This window comes from Hemitrygon akajei, unplaced genomic scaffold (assembly GCF_048418815.1).
Source record: "Hemitrygon akajei unplaced genomic scaffold, sHemAka1.3 Scf000050, whole genome shotgun sequence".
In the NCBI taxonomy this organism is placed as follows: Eukaryota; Metazoa; Chordata; class Chondrichthyes; order Myliobatiformes; family Dasyatidae; genus Hemitrygon; species Hemitrygon akajei.
The window spans coordinates 3,845,740-3,862,731 of NW_027331936.1; the positions used below are offsets into that span (position 1 = coordinate 3,845,740).

The window sequence follows — 16,992 nt, forward strand, 5'->3', positions numbered from 1 at the left end:
GATTGTGGATGATCAGCCACGATCACATTGAATGGCAGTGCTGGCTCGAAAGGCCGGACGGCCTACTCCTGCACGTATTGTCTATTGTCTATTAAACTGCACCCTCTGGCACCAACAAACATTCCAGTCTCAAAATCACTGAGATCAGATTTCATCTCCATGGTGATGTTTGTTGGAGACAGAACGTACCCTGTACTAAGGAAGAGGTCACGGAGAGAACCGCTAATAAAGCTGCAGTTTTGTTAATGATTACCATCAGGAGCTGACTGAACATTAACCAGGGTGTGTTCATTACTTACAGAACCCGTAACACAGCCTCACTGGGACAGGGTGGTAACAGAACCTGGAACCGCTGTACACGGTAAGAAGCTCTATATACTGAAATATAAACATCATAAAGGCAGTTGGCCACTTTTATGAACAATTGAATGAGATTGATAACGAATTGTGTTGATCGATATTAGAACTGTAGCGAATCACTTGAAAGAATTAATAATTCCCTTCAGCTAATTGAATGCATCGACTTCCTGTGCATGTCGCGCGGGAAACCGGGGCAGTTGGAGGTGTTATCGGAAACGCCGCAACTTTCAGCCCGGCTCCGAATCATCAGCAAAGGCTCGGGAGGTGCGAGCTTCCCGCATCTCGGAACTGTCCCTCGGCTGCTGCTTGCAACGGCAGGAAGCCGGTCCGTCCACACTCGGGGATTTACTGATCCCCGACCGAGGGAACTGAGGATTCGCTTTGTTTATTCCTTCACTGGAGGGATCGACACTATCTGTCCATTCTAGACGGCATTTCGGTTGGTGGTCAAAAGTATGGAACGACCCACATTGGAGATTACAGCCAGGGCGGGGGGTGGTCGTGGGGGAAGGCGGTGTAAGGAGTTGATGGTTCCATTATATAGCCGGTTGGTGGGACCTGTTGTGGATCACCGTCTGCAGTGTTGTTTCCCTTCTGTCAGATGTGAGTGGGTAGGTGGGAAATGAAAGGAAGGTTTACCAGACAGATATCTGCCCCCGTGAGTTTTTCTGTGAGGAATCTGGTGTGATTTTGACTTGTGGTGTTACATAAAACAGGGGAGACCTGCTTGTATACATTAGTTTTTTTTAAAATAGCAATGTACTTGATTGCATCCGCGGTAATTTGGTAAAATGAGTGGGAACTTCGATGGGACATAAAGTGTGCCGTGGAGATTGACAGGGACGTGGACAAAATAGTTCCTGTTGTGTGAGGATCTGAAACCAGGCACCGCCAGTTGGAGACGGTTGAGATGTTTTCTCTCTCACTGTGGGTCCTGTATGTCATGGGAATGACCGTCCTCAATATTCAGCAGAAGGAGAGTCTTTCAGATAATGTTGTAATCCTGCAGTGTGGCGGCCCTTGATACACAAATGAGTGAGATGTTACAGGTGAGAGGCAGGATTGATGAGCCGAGATCAGTCAGATCTGCGATGGTCACAGTGAAGGCGGGATGCCAATGTAATTAAATCTCCCATCAGCAACTTCTGGCTGACAAAAGCACATCCAGTTGATTTAATGTTAAAAGGGTTTTCATCACACTGTAAGGAGAAAGAGCTTAGGTATCTATCTGTACAGTAAATGTGAGGGCGGGGAAACACACCAGCGAGAGGAAAGTAAACAGACCCATTCGTCATATTTTTATCTGATTGATAATTTTATTTATTTCGAGTAAGTGAACATTAATCCGCATGGGGAAATATATTCTTATCTTGCTGTACTCTTTAGGGCGTGGTTATCTCTAGAGTTGCTGCCTTGCCCATTATTGTAGTGACCCCATTGTGGACAAATATTGAAGATTGTTTTATAAACAGTCCGATTCTGATATCTGTACAGCTGAAGGCAGCTGGGGTACAGTCAAAACTGGCGAAAGCGACTGTCCACTGTGTAAAAGAAAAAAGTATTGCCAACCAGTTGACCGTGCCCATCATGCCGCTGTGTCTTTCCAATAAACCTGCATCGAACTTTGACCTCAGCTGTCACTGGGCTTTTCAGTCTGAGAACAAATTGGTCCAGAACTAAACAATAAATTAATACGATGAGACCAACTGAAAGGAAACAGGATCCCTGGAGCAGACTGAATTGGAAAGAGATTCTGTATGTAATCTTTGTCACTGTGCACAGAAGTACAATCATAAGCCGGTACCGAACAATACAATTAAGCCATTTGCCTGACTGAGGTTTCGTGTCCTTCAGTTCAAGCACTGGGGAGCGGGGTGTGGAGTTACATTCTGATTAGTGTGAGGTTTAGGTTGATGACCGTGATCTCAACTGAACATTCCGCCAACTTACTGTTTGGACCCATACATTTCAAAGCTCAGATTCACTGGAAACAAATCCAGTGCTCGGCAATTGTTTTTAGTTTCTGTATATTTTTGTGTTACTTTTAGCAATGACAGAGTGCATCTTAAAACAAGAATATCTAAAATAAATCTTAAAATTAAATCTCACTGGCTGTTTATAACAAATATCAATGGGCACTATACTGTGCACATAATGTACCAAATACTGCTGCCACTGATTGTATGTCCGTGGATTTCTACATTTGTAGCCCGTCCATTTCAATGTTCGACATGTTACACGACCAATGACGCCTCTCTGCACAATGCATTTGCAGCGTGGTTATTTGAGTTACTGTCGTCTTCCCGGCAGATTGAACCAATCTCGTTTTTCTCATTCGATCTCTGTCATTAACAAGGCGTTTTCGCTCTCAGAACTGCCGCTCACTGATCTCCTTCCGCGCCATTCTCCGCAAAACTGAGACTGTTGAACGGGACAATCCCGGAGTTCAGCAGTTCCTGCGATATTCAAACTGCACGCTCTGGCACCGACAAACATTCCACTCTCAAAATCACTGAGATCACATTTCATCTCCATAGTGATGTTTGTTTGGAGACAGAACGTACCCTGTACTAAGGAACAGGACACGGAGAGAACCGTTGATAACGCTGTGGGTTTAGTTAATGATTATCACCAGGAGCTGACTGAATATTAACCAGGGTGTGATCATTACTTACAGAACCCGTAACACAGCCTCACTGGGACAGGGTGGTAACAGAACCTGAAGCCGCGGTACAAGGTAAGAAACTCTATATATTGAAATATAAACATCACAAAGGCAGTCAGCCATTTAAATGAGACTGAGAACTTATTCGGTTGCTCAACAATTGAACTGTAGCGAATCGCTTTTGAAAGAATTAATAATTCCCTTCAGCTAATTGAATGCATCGACTTCCTGTGCATGTCCCGCGGGAAACCGGGGCAGTTGGAGGTGTTATCGGAAACGCCGCACTTTCAACCCAGCTCCGAATCATCAGCAAAGGCTCGGAAGGTGCGAGCTTCCCGAATCTCGGAACTGTCCCCGGGCTACTGCTTGCAGTAACAGGAAGCCGATCCGTCCACACTCGGGGATTTACTGATCCCTGACCGAGGGAACTGAGGATTTGCTTTGCTTATTCCATCGCAAGCGGGATCGAAACTATTTGTCTACCCTTTACGACATTTCGGTAGGTAGCTTTTGGGAGAGGGCGAAAGAGACCCGCACTGCAGTTTATAGCGGGGGAGGGGTGTAAAGATGTGATGGTTCCATTATAGAGTCGGTTGTTGATTCCTTTCTGTCAGAAGTGTGTGGGAAGGTGGGAGATCAAAAGAAGGTTTAACAGAGAGACATCTGCACCTTGTGAGTTGTCCTGTGAAGAAACGTCTGTGATCTTGTCTTTTTTCAGTGATTGAGAGGAATTCGACATGACCTAAGTTTACAGGATGATGTATACATTGCATTTTTTTTTAATAACAACGTACTTGATTGTATCCGTAGTAGTTTGATAAAATCAGTGGGATATTTGATGAGAAATAATGTATCCTGCGGCGTCTTGACAGGGACGAATAGCCTCTAAGATCAGAGATTTTCATTGTTGTACTGTATTTTATCATATCCTTCCATTAATAGATAAAGTCAAAAGTATTTTTGTCAGTCCATTCCAAATATTCATAGATGCACTTTACAGAGAAGAACTTACCTGAGATGCAGAACTTTTTTCAGACCGTGTGAAAATTTCCGGCTCAGAGGAATGGTTGATCCACGCAGCGGCAAAAATAGTAATTAGTGGGAACATTGGAGACTGGACCATGTTAGAGTCTATGCATATTAATCACGATTGAATTTGATACATTACTGTGCTTCATTATGATACTTTGTTCTGGTATCTTATTTTATATTATTATCTAGCTTCATATTTCACCTTTTCACTGCTTTTACCTTTTTAATTGTCTTTTTTTGATTATTAAAAGCTCCCCGATTCTCTAACTTCAGCTATTTTTGCTATCTAGGATAACATTTTATATATCAGTATGTAGATAGTCGAACAAAAGCAGGAGCTGTACTGGACCTGGTGTTTGGTGATTATGCTAGTTAGATACCCGACCATTTGGTGGGTGAATGGTTAGGACAAAACTCCTTAAGTTTAAGAGAGATATATAGAAGGAAAGTGTAGACTTTGTGGTAGAGTATCGAATTGGATCAGGGTAAATTACAAATTCACTAAGCAAGTACTATCGAGAGTTAATGGGAAACAACTGTTTTTGGCAAGTCCACATCTGATATGTGGAAGGTGTTTATAGTCCATCTGCACGGAGTATAGGACAGGTACATTCCAGTATGACGAAATGACGAGATTAGCAGGGTAAGAGAACCTTCAATGTGGAGAGAAGTGATGAATTTAGTCAAGCAGTAGAAGGAAAAGCATGTAAACCTTAGGAAGGTCGAATCAAACAGAGCCCTTGATGATGTGTGTGTGATGTCCTTAATGAGTAACTTACATCAGTATTTAGAAACACAGAAACATAGAAAATAGGTCCAGGAGTAGGCCATTCGAGCCTGCACCGCCATTCAGTATGATCATCCAACACAGAACCCTGTACCTGCTTTCTCTCCATACCCACTGATCCCTTTAGCCACACGGGCCATATCTAACTCTCTTAAATATAGCCAATGAACTGTCCTCAACTGCTTCCTGTGGCAGAGAATTCCACAGATTCATCACTCTCTGTGTGAAGAAGTTTTTCCTCATCTCGGCCCTAAAAGGCTTCCCCTTTATCCTTAAACTGTAACCCCTCGTTCTGGACTTCCCCAACATTGGAAACAATCTTCCTGCATCTATCCTGCTCAATCCCTTTAGAATTTTACACGCTTCAATAAGATCCCCTCTCAATCTTCTAAATTCCAGTGAGTATAAGCCTAGTCGATCCAGTCTTTCTTCATATGACAGGAATCAATCTGGTAAACCTTCTCTGTACTCCCTCTATGGCAAAAATGTCTTTCCTCAGATTGGGGGACCAAAACTGCACACAATACTCTAGATGTAGTCTCACCAAGGCCTAGTACAACTGCAGTAGAACCTCCCTCTCCTGTACTCGAATCCTCTTGCTATGATTGCCAACATACCATTCGCATTTTTCACCGCCTGCTGTACCTGCATGCCCACTTTCAATGACTAGTGTACAATGACATCCAGGTCTCGTTGCGCCTCCCCTTTTCCTAATCGACCACCGTTCAGATAATAATCTGCTTTCTTGTTCTCGCTACCGAACTGGATAACCTCACATTTATCCACATTAAATTGCATCTGCTATGAATTTGCCCACTCACCTAACCTATCCAAGTCATTCTGCGTCCTCTTAGCATCCTCCTCACAGCTAACACTGCCGCCCAGCTTCGTGTCATCCGCAAACTTGGAGATGCTGCATTTTAATCCCTCGTCTAAATCACTAATATATATTGTAAACAACTGGCGTCCCAGCACTGATTCTTGCGGTATCCCACTAGTGACTGCCTGCCATTCTGAAAAGGTCCCGTTTACTCCCACTCTTGGCTTCCTGTATGCCAACCAATTCTCTATCCTCATCAATACCATACCCCCAATACCGTGTGCTTTAAGTTTGCACACTAACCTCCTGTGTGGGACTTTGTCAAAAGCCTTTTGAAAATCCAAATATACCACATCCACTGGCTCTCCCCTATCCACTCTACTACTTACATCCTCAGAAAATTCTATAAGATTCATCAGACATGATTTTTCTTTCATAAATCCATGCTGACTTTTCCGATTATTTCACCGCTTTCCAAATGTGCTGTTATCACATTTTCACAACCAACTCTAGCATTTTCCCCACCACCGATGTCAAGCTATATCTATATCTATGTCTATAACTCCCCGGTTTCTCTCTCCCTCCTTTTTTTTTAAAAAAGGTGGGGTTACATTAGCCACCCTCCAATCCTCAGGAACTAATCCAGAATCTAAAGAGTTTTGAAAAAATTATAATTAATGCATCTACTATTTATTGGGCTACTTCCTTAAGCACTCTGGGATGCAGACCATCTGGCCCTAGGGATTCATCTCCCTTTAATCCCTTCAATTTACCTAACACCACTTCCCTACTAACATGTATTACCCTCAGTTCCTCCATCTCACTAGACCCTCGGTCCTCTACCATTTCCGGAAGATTATTTATGTCCTTCTTAGTGAAGACAGAACCAAAGTAGTTATTCAATTGGTCTGCCATGTTCTTGTTCCCTATGATCAATTCACCTGTTTCTGACTGTAAGGAATCTACATTTGTCTTAACCAATCTTTTTCTTTTCACATATCTATAAAAACTTTTTCAGTCAATTGTTATGTTCCCTGCCAGCTTTCTCTCAATCTTTTTTCCCTTTCCTAATTAAGCCCTTTGTCCTCCTCTGCTGGACTCTGAATGTCTCCCAGTCCTCAGGATTGCCACTTTTTTTTGCTCATTTATATGTTTCTTCTTTGGACTTGATACTACCCCTAATTTCCCTTGTCAGCCATGGGTGCACTACCTTACCTGGTTTATTCTTTTGCCAAACTGGGATAAACAATTGTTGTAGTTCATCCATGCGATCTTTAAATGCTTGCCATTGCATATCCACCGTCAACCGTTTAAGTATCATTTGCCAGTCTATCTTAGCTAATTCACGTCTCATACCTTCAAAGTTACCCTTCTTTAAGTTCAGAACCTTTGTTTCTGAATTAATTATGTCACTCCCCATCTTAATGAAGAAGTCCACCATATTATGGTCACTCTTACCCAAGAGGCCTCGCAAGGAGAAAGACATGGAGGATAGGGAGATCAGTGCGGAGAGTACTAGTATTCTCGGGCATTTTGAAATAGAGTGTTGGGTCTCTTAAAGTGCATTAAGGTGTATAAGTCTCCAGGGCCTGACGGGATATACCCCAAGTTACAGAGAGAGAGCAAGTGAAGAAATTGCTGGGGTCTTGATCAATATCCTTGTGTTCTGCCTAGCCACAAGCAAACTCCTGGAGATCTGGCGAGTACCTCATGTTGTTCCGTCATTCAAGACATGATCCAGGGAATAATCCTGCTGAGTATTTAAACTGCCGAGATACACTCGGCTATAAACCAAGTGCTAATAAATGGGACCAGTGTAGACAGTGAGTGGGTGGCTAGAACAGGTAAGGTCGGCCAAATGCCTTTTTCCGTGTTTTATGATCCACCACTCCAGACACGCTAAATTAAAGATGGTGGTACCACAAGGCATTGATTTTAAAACTCCACACCCCTCTGCAATTTGAAATAAACCAGACTGCACCCCTTTGTCACCACTGGGAACATCTGTTTCTGTCAAGTTAACATACAGAATGGACTTTTCAGCTAAACAACTGGCAATTGATGAAGTTCCTGCGTCTTCTTCCATTAATGTCCCTTCCTTAGAGAAAAACACTAACCCTCTCACTGTGTCAGAATCAGTGATTAAATCCGGCCCCAAACACTGTGCTTTCATTCCTGCACATTGTAACTTGAACCATCTCACTGAGGGTCTGATGGAGACACAACCCCTGCCCTCTGCACATGTGATCACATCTCCCCTGCTTCTGACAATTCAAATACCCTCAGAACGGTTTTCTGATTCAGTCTGAAGGTTATCGTACATTCAACTCGTTTTCAGACCTGACAAACCATGTCTTCCCACAGCCTGTTCCACCTCTTTCCTCCACATCCAGGGAAGCTGAATTTCCATAAGACCATAAGACCTGCAGCCAATCAGGCACCGATTTATCCATGCTAGAATCTTTCCTGTAACACCACGGGCTCGTAGCTTGCTTAGCAGCCTCAAGTGTGGCACCTTGTTACAGGCCTGTCGAAAATCCAAGTACCCAACATCAACGTATTCACCTCTCTCTATCCTGCTTGCTATTTCCTCAAATAGAAATAGCCGAATATCCTGCTACTAATTCAATATGCCAACAACAACCTTCGCCAAATAAGAGACCCCGTGAATTTAATGTTTCGAGTTTTTCCATCGCTCATTGATGAAAAACGGTTGATGTATGTGTGAAGTAAATGCAATATCAAGCAAATTCACCAGTGGGAAATGGTCTGAATTTCATATGGTGGCCCTGTGATCCTGTAATTTGTTTCCAGAAAGTGAACGACAAACTGAAGGAGTAGGGCATCCATATCTTGCTCTTGATTTTGACTGGTGGTTATCTCTGGGAGATGGTAATCTCGGCACAGCCACTCCCCACTTGTCCATTACCCTAATGTTATAACTGTGGACAACTGTTAAAGATTGCTTTTAAAAGGGCCAACTTAAAATCAGTGCAAGTCCAGGCGGAGGGGGCACAGTAAAATCCGGAGAAAGGGAAGGGACTTTAGGAGATCTAGGCCTCATATGGAGCCAGTGATCATTAATGGAGAATGTGTGGAGCAGGTTAAGACCTACAAGTATCTGGGAGTACAGTTAGACGAGAAGCTAGACTGGACTGCCAACACAGATGCCTTGTGCAGGAAGGCACAGAGTCGACTGTACTTCCTTAGAAGGTTGGCGTCATTCAATGTCTGCAGTGAGATGCTGAAGATGTTCTATAGGTCAGTTGTTGAGAGCGCCCTCTTCTTTGTGGTGGCGTGTTGGGGAGGAAGCATTAAGAAGAAGGACGCCTCACGTCTTAATAAGCTGGTAAGGAAGGCGGGCTCTGTCGTGGGCAAAGTACTGGAGAGTTTAACATCGGTAGCTGAGCGAAGGGCGCTGAGTAGGCTACGGTCAATTATGGAAAACCCTGAACATCCTCTACATAGTACCATCCAGAGACAGAGAAGCAGTTTCAGCGACAGGTTACTATCGATGCAATGCTCCTCAGACAGGATGAAGAGGTCAATACTCCCCAATGCCATTAGGCTTTACAATTCAACTGCCAGGACTTAAGAACTTTTTTTAAAGCTATTATTAATGCTTTTTGAGTTAGTGATTTAGATGCATATCATGTTATTACTGAGTTAAGTATTGTATGTAATTAGTTTTTGCTACAACAAGTGTATGGGACATTGGAAAAAATGTTGAATTTCCCCCATGGGGATGAATAAAGTATCTATCTTTCTATCTATCTATCTACTGTTCAAAAAGAACATTATTCCAAATGCATAATATTTCATCAGAGTGGAGAACGCCCTTCCTTCTGCTGTCTCTGTGCAATAAACCCACAGCGAACTTTGTCCTGAGCTGTCGCTGCAGTTCATAATCTGAAAATAAACTGGTCCCAAGGTGAATAATAAATCCAAGCGACAGCACCAACCGAACGGAACCAGGATGCTGGTTGTGATTCCCCTCTGGAGGTGGTAAAATTTCGCGCACTGAAGTATTAATTCTGATTCGGACCACAAGTTAGAAAGACTCATTGAAGCAAGGTGAGTCTTTCTGTGGTTTAACCCAAGCGTTGTGGAACAAAGTGTGGCGTTACATGCTGAATAGGGTGAAGTTCAGGTTTATGAGCGTGTTATGAACTGAACATTGCTCAGGGTGTGTTCACTTACTGTTAGTGCCCATAAAATTCAGATGCTCGGATTCCCAGAAACCAGACACAGGTGTTCTGCATCAGGTAGGAACATGGACTGTATTCGGCAGTGTTATGGAGTTTTAATAAGCCCACTTGTAACGGCAGTATTTCTAATATTTCTACCATATCATAAAAATGGAGGGTTATGGGGTAGTGTGGGTTTAGTACTTTTCTAAGGATTACCTGAGTCGGCACAACATGGAGGGCTGTAGGGCCTGTACTGTGCTGTGGTGGTGGTGTTCTTTGGTTCTATCAATATTATCATTGAAATCGCGCGGCTTTACGGATCTGGGTGTTCGATTATTCTGTATATGTTGTTTTTATAGGGATGACGAGGTACCTCTGGCAGGGATATATAAACAAATATTGTGGTAATTCTCACTGGCTGTAGATAAAAACAGCAAATTCTACACTCATTGGGCACTTTACTCTGAACCCCTGTATCTAATAATGTGACCGCTGAGTGCATGTCCGGGGGGCTTCCGCTGCGATTGCCCGTCCGCTTCAACGCTGACCACTGCGCTGTATTCGCTGGCATTCGACTAAGACGGGGAGTTGATTGCATTCGCTGTTATTTAGGAGGTGAGGAGGTTTGTTCCACTGGTGGTTAGATCCTTTGAGTTGAGCCCTTGCTGGGGACATTGAATATCACGCGGAGTCTAGACAGGAATGCGCAGAACACGTTTGCTACTGTAGGGGGAGCTGAAACAGATGAAGATAGATGAGGTTATTTTTCTGAGGTGAAACTAGTGTGTCTTTGAAATTCTCTTCCACAAAGGAAAAGAGAAGCAGAGCTTTATTTCAAAGTGTTTAATTCCGCCGAACACAGATTCTGGACAGACAAGGGAGTGAAGTGTTGCAGACGGTCGCAGGGATGTGTCACTGAGATCACAGTACAGCTGTTGGAGCACATGCTTACTTGATTTCTTGCCGCCTTCTTGTCAGATTTAATCAGTCTGGCCAATGTCAGTGTGCTCTCTCATTAACGGGTCCTTTAGAACCGCCCCTCACTGGATTTTCCTTTGGTTTGTTTCCGGTCCATTCTCTGTAAACCGAGAGATTTATACGTGAAAATCCAAGTTGCTGATCAGTTTCGGTAACACTCAGACCACCCGGTCTGGCTCCAGCCATCACTCCACGGTCAACAGACAATAGACAACTGGTGCAGGAGTAGATCATTCGGCCCTTCGAGCCAGCACCGCCATTCAATGTGATCATGGTTGATCTTCCACAACCAGTACACCGTTCCTGCCTTCTCCCCATATCCCTTGACTCTGCTATCTTTAAGAGCACTAACTCTTTCTTAAAAGCATCCCGAGAATTGGCCTCCACTGCCTTCTGAGGAAGAGCATTCCATAGATCCACAACTCTCTTGGTGAAAAAGCTTTTCCTCAACTCTGTTCTAAATGGCCTACCCCTTATTCTTAAACTGTGGCCTCTGGTTCTGGACTCCCCCAACATCGGGACATTTTTTCCTGCCTCTAGCGTGTCCAATCCCTTAATAATCTTAAATGCTTCAATCAGATCCCCTCTCGTCCTTTCTAAATTCCAGTGTTCATTCCGGTCAACGTCACTTACATCACATTTATTTCCTATTCAGATGTTTGGCCTGAATAACAGCTGAACTTGTTGACCATACCTGCATGTGTTTATGCTTTGAGTTGCAGGCAGATGATTAACAGATTCGCATTAATGAGCTGGTATACAGTTGTACCTAACAAAGAGGCAATTTAGTGCATTTCCCATTTATACAAACCCTCACCCATCTCGAATATGAACACGGATGAGATCTGGGCCTGATTATTGACCATTTGCATGTTTGCAACAACAGGTTGTCGCTGGCAAGGCAGTTGACAAAGCACTGTTATAAGGTGGGGGTAACTTGGAGAGAGAGACCCAGCACTGTTCCCTCTAAACTGTGTGTCTGCGTAACCAAAATGCTCCCGCGAACAGAGCCTTTGTTGCAGTGCAGATGGAATTAAACACTGCCAGATAAACGTTTATGAAGCCTGGAAGGTTTTCTTTGTTGTACTGCATTTTTATCCTATCCTTTAATAATTAAATTCAAAAGAATGTTTCTTTCTTGTCAGTCTTCATTCTAAATATTTATAGATGCACATTACAAAAAAAAGAAGCATATCAGAGATATATCTACGATGCTGCGCTTTTTTTCAGTCCGTGTGAAAATTTCCGTCTCAGAGCAATGGTTCATCCATGCAGCGTCAAACATAGTAATTAGAGGGAACATTGGTGACTGGACCATGTTACATTCTATGCATATTAATCACGATTGAATATGGTACATTATCGTGCTCCCTGTTATAGGCGAGATGTTAAAAGTCAATAGAGTAGACAATGTTTCACCGGGAGCCTCTCTGCTGTCCAGGAAATAGTAATGAATAACGCAAGAAAGATTAATAGTAATTTCGCCTTGTCCGAGGGAGCATACTGTGAGGCAACGAGGCTCAAGTGCTTAACAATACAGAACTAATGTTGAGCAGCGAATAACTAGAAGGTCCATTTACTATAAATTCAAGAGCTTTTCGTTCTCATTTCTCGAAATATCACTATTAATGCCCCGATTATCACTTTCATTACCTTTTCAGAACACTGGGTGTAGAACCTCCCCCATTATAGGTATGAGCAAGGAGGAGATCTGGGCCAAAAGGCGCAATTAAAATTTCAGCATATCATGCAGCATCTTGGACAATCCCAGTTCTGATACTGGGTCTTCCACAGATTCTTTTTACACTGATCCAATCTGATGTACCGAGTTTCCAGCACATTATGAGAGGGAGGCAGAAATATGGCATTGGGGTGAAAAGAAGAAGAGAGAGGTGTATAACATGTATAGGCAACAGGGAGGAAATAAGATGCTTGAGGAGTATAAAAGGAGTAAGAAAATACTTAAGAAAGAAATCAGGAGGGCTAAAAGAAGACATGAGATTGCTTTGGCAGTCAGGGTGAAGAATAATCCAAAGAGCTTCTACAGGTATATTAAGAGCAAAAGGATAGTAAGGGATAAAATTCGTCCTCTTGAAGATCAGAGTGGTCGGCTGTGTATGAAACAAAAGAAATGGGAGAGATATGAAATGTTTTTTATTTGCATCTGTATTTACTAAGGAAATTAGAATGGAGTCTATGGAAACAAGGCAAACAAGCAGGGAGATCATGGAACTTATACAGATTTAAAGAGGAGGAGGTGCTTGCTGGCTTGAGGCAAATCAGAGTAGATAAATCTTCAGGACCTGACAGGGTATTCCTTCGGACCTTGAGGGAGACTAGTGTTGAAATTGCAGGGGCCCTAGCAGCAACATTTAAAATGTTGATATCCACGGATCGGGTGCCAGAGGATTGGGGGATAGCTCATGTAGTTCCGTTGTTTAAAAAAGGCTCAAAAAGTAAGCCGGGAAATTATAGGCCAGTAAGTTTGACATCAGTCGTAGGTAAATTATTGGAAGGAATACTAAGAGATAGGATCTACAAGTATTTGGATAGACAGGGCCTTATTAGGGAGAGTCAACATGGCTTTGTGCGTGGTAGGTCATGGTAAGCCTATCTATTAGTTTTTTGAGGAAGTTACCAGGAAAGTGGAAGAAGGCAAGGCAGTGGATGTTGTCTATATGGACGTCAGTAAGGCATTTGACAAGGTCCCGCATGGGAGGTTAGTTAGGAAGATTCAGTCACTAGGTATACATGGAGAGGTAGTAAATTGGGTTAGACATTGGCTCAATGGAAGAAGCCAGAGAGTGGTAGTGGAGGATTGCTACTCTGAGTGGAGGCCTGTGACTAGTGGTGTGCCACAGGGATCAGTGCTGGGTCCATTGTTATTTGTCATCTATATCAATGATCTGGATAATAATGTGGCAAACCGGATCAGCAAATTTGCTGATGATACAAAGATTGGAGGTGTAGTGGACACTGAGGAAAGTTTTCAAAGCTTGCAGAGGGATTTGGACCAGTTGGAGGAATGGGCAGAAAAATGGCAGAGAGAGTTTAATGCGGACAAATGTGAGGTACTGCACTTCGGAAGGTCAAACCAAGGTAGAACATACAAGGTAAATGGTAGGACACTGAGGAGTGCAGTAGAACAGAAGGATCAGGGAATACAGATACATAATTCCCAAAAAGTGGTGTCACAAGTAGATAGGTTTGTAAAGAGAGCTTTTGCTACATTGGCCTTTATAAATCAAAGTATTAAGTATAAGAGTTGGAATGTAATGGTGAGGTTGTATAAGACATTGGTGAGACTGAATTTGGAGTATTGTGTGCATTTTCGGTCACCTAATTACAGGAAAGATATTAATAAGGTTGAAAGAGTGCAGAGAAGGTTTACAAGGATGTTGCCGGGACTTGAGAAACTGAGTTACAGAGAAAGGTTGAATAGGTTAGGACTTTATTTCCTGGAGCGTAGGAGAATGAGGGGCCATTTGATTGAGGTGTATAAAATTATGATGGGTATAGATAGAATGAATGAAAGCAGGCTGTTTCCACTGAGGCCAGTGGAGAAATAAAAAAAGAGGTCATGGATTGAGGGTGAGGGGGGAAAAGTTTAAAGGGTACATTAGGGGGTACTTCTTCACGAAGAGGGTGATGGGAGTGTGGAATGAGCTGCCAGATGAAATGGTGAATGCGGTCTCACTTTTGACATTTAAGAAAATCTTGGACAGGTATATGGTTGAGTGGGGTTTGGAGGATATGGCCCAGGTGCAGGTCAGTGGGACTAGGCAGAAAAATGGTTCGGCACAGCCAAGAAGGGCCAAAAGGCCTGTTTCCGTGCTGTAATGTTCTATTGTCCTTTGTCTGCTTGTTGTGTAATTCAGGGCGTCACCAGTAGGTGGAGCTTTCCAGCACTGGGACCAAGGTGCAAACAAGACGACGACAAGCAACCACAAAGTACACTGCAGATGCTCTGGCCAAATAACACGTACAAACAAGCTGGATGAACTCAGCGGGTCGGGCAGCATCCTTTGAAAGGAGCAGTCAACGTTTCGGGCCGAGATCTTTAACAAGCAACAATCTTCAGTCACAATCAGAATGGTCAAAGGTATGATCAAAGGGATCTTTGAATTAAACTTTTGTCGCGTGTGTACACAGTAGTTCAGATGAAGAAACTTACACAGATGTTAACAGGGCAGAGAAAAGTTTCATCAAGCAGTGTCATTTATCCCACTGCTAAAGAGGCCTTGAATAATTGATCAACCGAACAGTTCCAGCGCAGGGACCTGACACCGGTAATGGTCGAATGACCAGCTGAATCAGCTGGTCGTGAGTGAAACACAGACAAGAATGCAACAGCGGTCTTGTGGTTTAGGTAAATGTTCAGGGTCACGGTCCGCTTCACCTCCAAACAGGTACTGAGGTGTAAAGTATCTCCAACTTTCATTTATAACATTCAGAACCAGGTAACAGGAGCATTTCCTGGATTTCAGAGATTGTGTGATAACAGGGCATTTGAGGTTTTGGAAGGAAAGCTATCAACTCCCCCCTAATTTTCCTTGGTTGCCGCACAAAGTAGAAGAGGGGTGTTTCGTAAATCTGTTTTCTGTAGCAGAGATCATTGCCGGTGTTGCCAACGGCTGAGGATCAGGGGAAAGCTCATTGTAGATACATTTGTGATTTGCTTCAGAGTTTTAACACCCCAGTGAATGTCTGGGCTGTGGAGAAATGGTAAACGCGCGTTTCTAAATATTTCACTCTTCAGATGATCTTCTACCTGAATTTAAATTCTCAGGATCTCTGCTGGGAGACCTGATATAACCAATGACAAAATGTCTCTGTCACCTGTAGACATTGTGATTGTGCTTAAATTTGTGATTACAGGTGGAATAAAACAGAGATTACAACCTGGAAACAGGTCCTTCTGCGCATCTAATTGATGCGGATCTAAATGCCTGAGCTTGTCCCATTTTCCTGCAGTTTCCTGAGTCCCGGCTCGGTGCCTGAGTTGAAGGCGGAGTTCCTGCTCGATGTTCATGCCCTGTGTCCGCCCCTGATTATCTTATGTTCATATATGTGTGTAAGGTCACACTTCAAGTTCCTGAGCTCCAGGCCAAACTGTCCCAGCCGAACACACAAACCAACCCCCTAGCCCAGTCCCGTAGTGGTCATTCTCCACTACACACATTCCAGCTTAATCACCTCCTTCCTGTAGATTAGCAACTACAACTACACACAAAGCGAGACTTTGCCAATGACGTGCATGGTCGTTACATGACGATCATCAGACGGGGGATAAGATGGGAACTGGGGAGCGGTCAGCATAGATCTCAAGGTAATGGTCATTCTGCGACCCAGGGGACCGGACGATGTGCCTCTCAAGGGAATGGTCAGTCTGTTGCCAAGGGGACTGGACATCGTGTAACAATGCAATCGGAGAATGTGTCATCCAGCAGACTGGACCATGAGTAATCACGTTGCTGGTCGGTGTGTGACACAGACTACTGGAGGGTAAGTGACCCAGGGAGATTTTAGCTTGTGGAAGATAATCGCAGTGACATTTTCCAGTATCACAAGGCATTGTTGCATTAAGATCCCTTGGTCATCCGTGTGTTCAGCTGCTGTGAAGTCAGTGATCAGTTTTATTGTGTCTATCCTGTAATTTTACTGGAGTGAATGTATCCAGTCACCAGCTTATTGTGATGGTCACCTGACAGGATGTACAGTTCGCATTCACCAGCACAGTCCCACTCCAAATCCGGTCAGCCAGAGTCTCGGCTCCATTGCAGTCTGAATCAGTTTTGTTCAGATCTAAATCATACTCATATAACCTGCAATTCATCACTTATTTCAGGTAGGAAATCGAAAGGAGAACGGAAAGTACTGAAGAGGTTTTTAGCAGGCGGATCATCGAGGGAAGATGATCGGGACACGGGAAGCAAGGTACCAAAACAGGGTCAGATTGAGAGCGATGTCCCAATGGAATGCAGTCCGGCCGCTGCAGAAGTGGAGCAAAGTCAGCCCAGAGACAGTGACGTCAGAGACACTGATCAGGATCCTGGAACCAGCACAAGTGAGGGGACTGTCTGCCAGCTCGGAAGCTTATTAAACACGGAATTGTCAAGTCCCCATCAAAGTGCGAATGAGTGAAATATGAGGGTGATGT

General features: G+C 43.6%; 1 long non-coding RNA gene across 1 annotated transcript; it reads left to right on the top strand.

Annotated features, from left to right (window-relative positions):
- Nucleotides 1–286: 286 nt before the first annotated feature.
- LOC140721141 (uncharacterized) lies at nt 287–16,964 on the top strand. The gene is made up of 4 exons (XR_012097322.1): nt 287–361; nt 3,038–3,097; nt 14,711–14,934; nt 16,681–16,964. It is a non-coding gene; the product is annotated as an uncharacterized lncRNA (long non-coding RNA).
- Nucleotides 16,965–16,992: the final 28 nt, after the last annotated feature.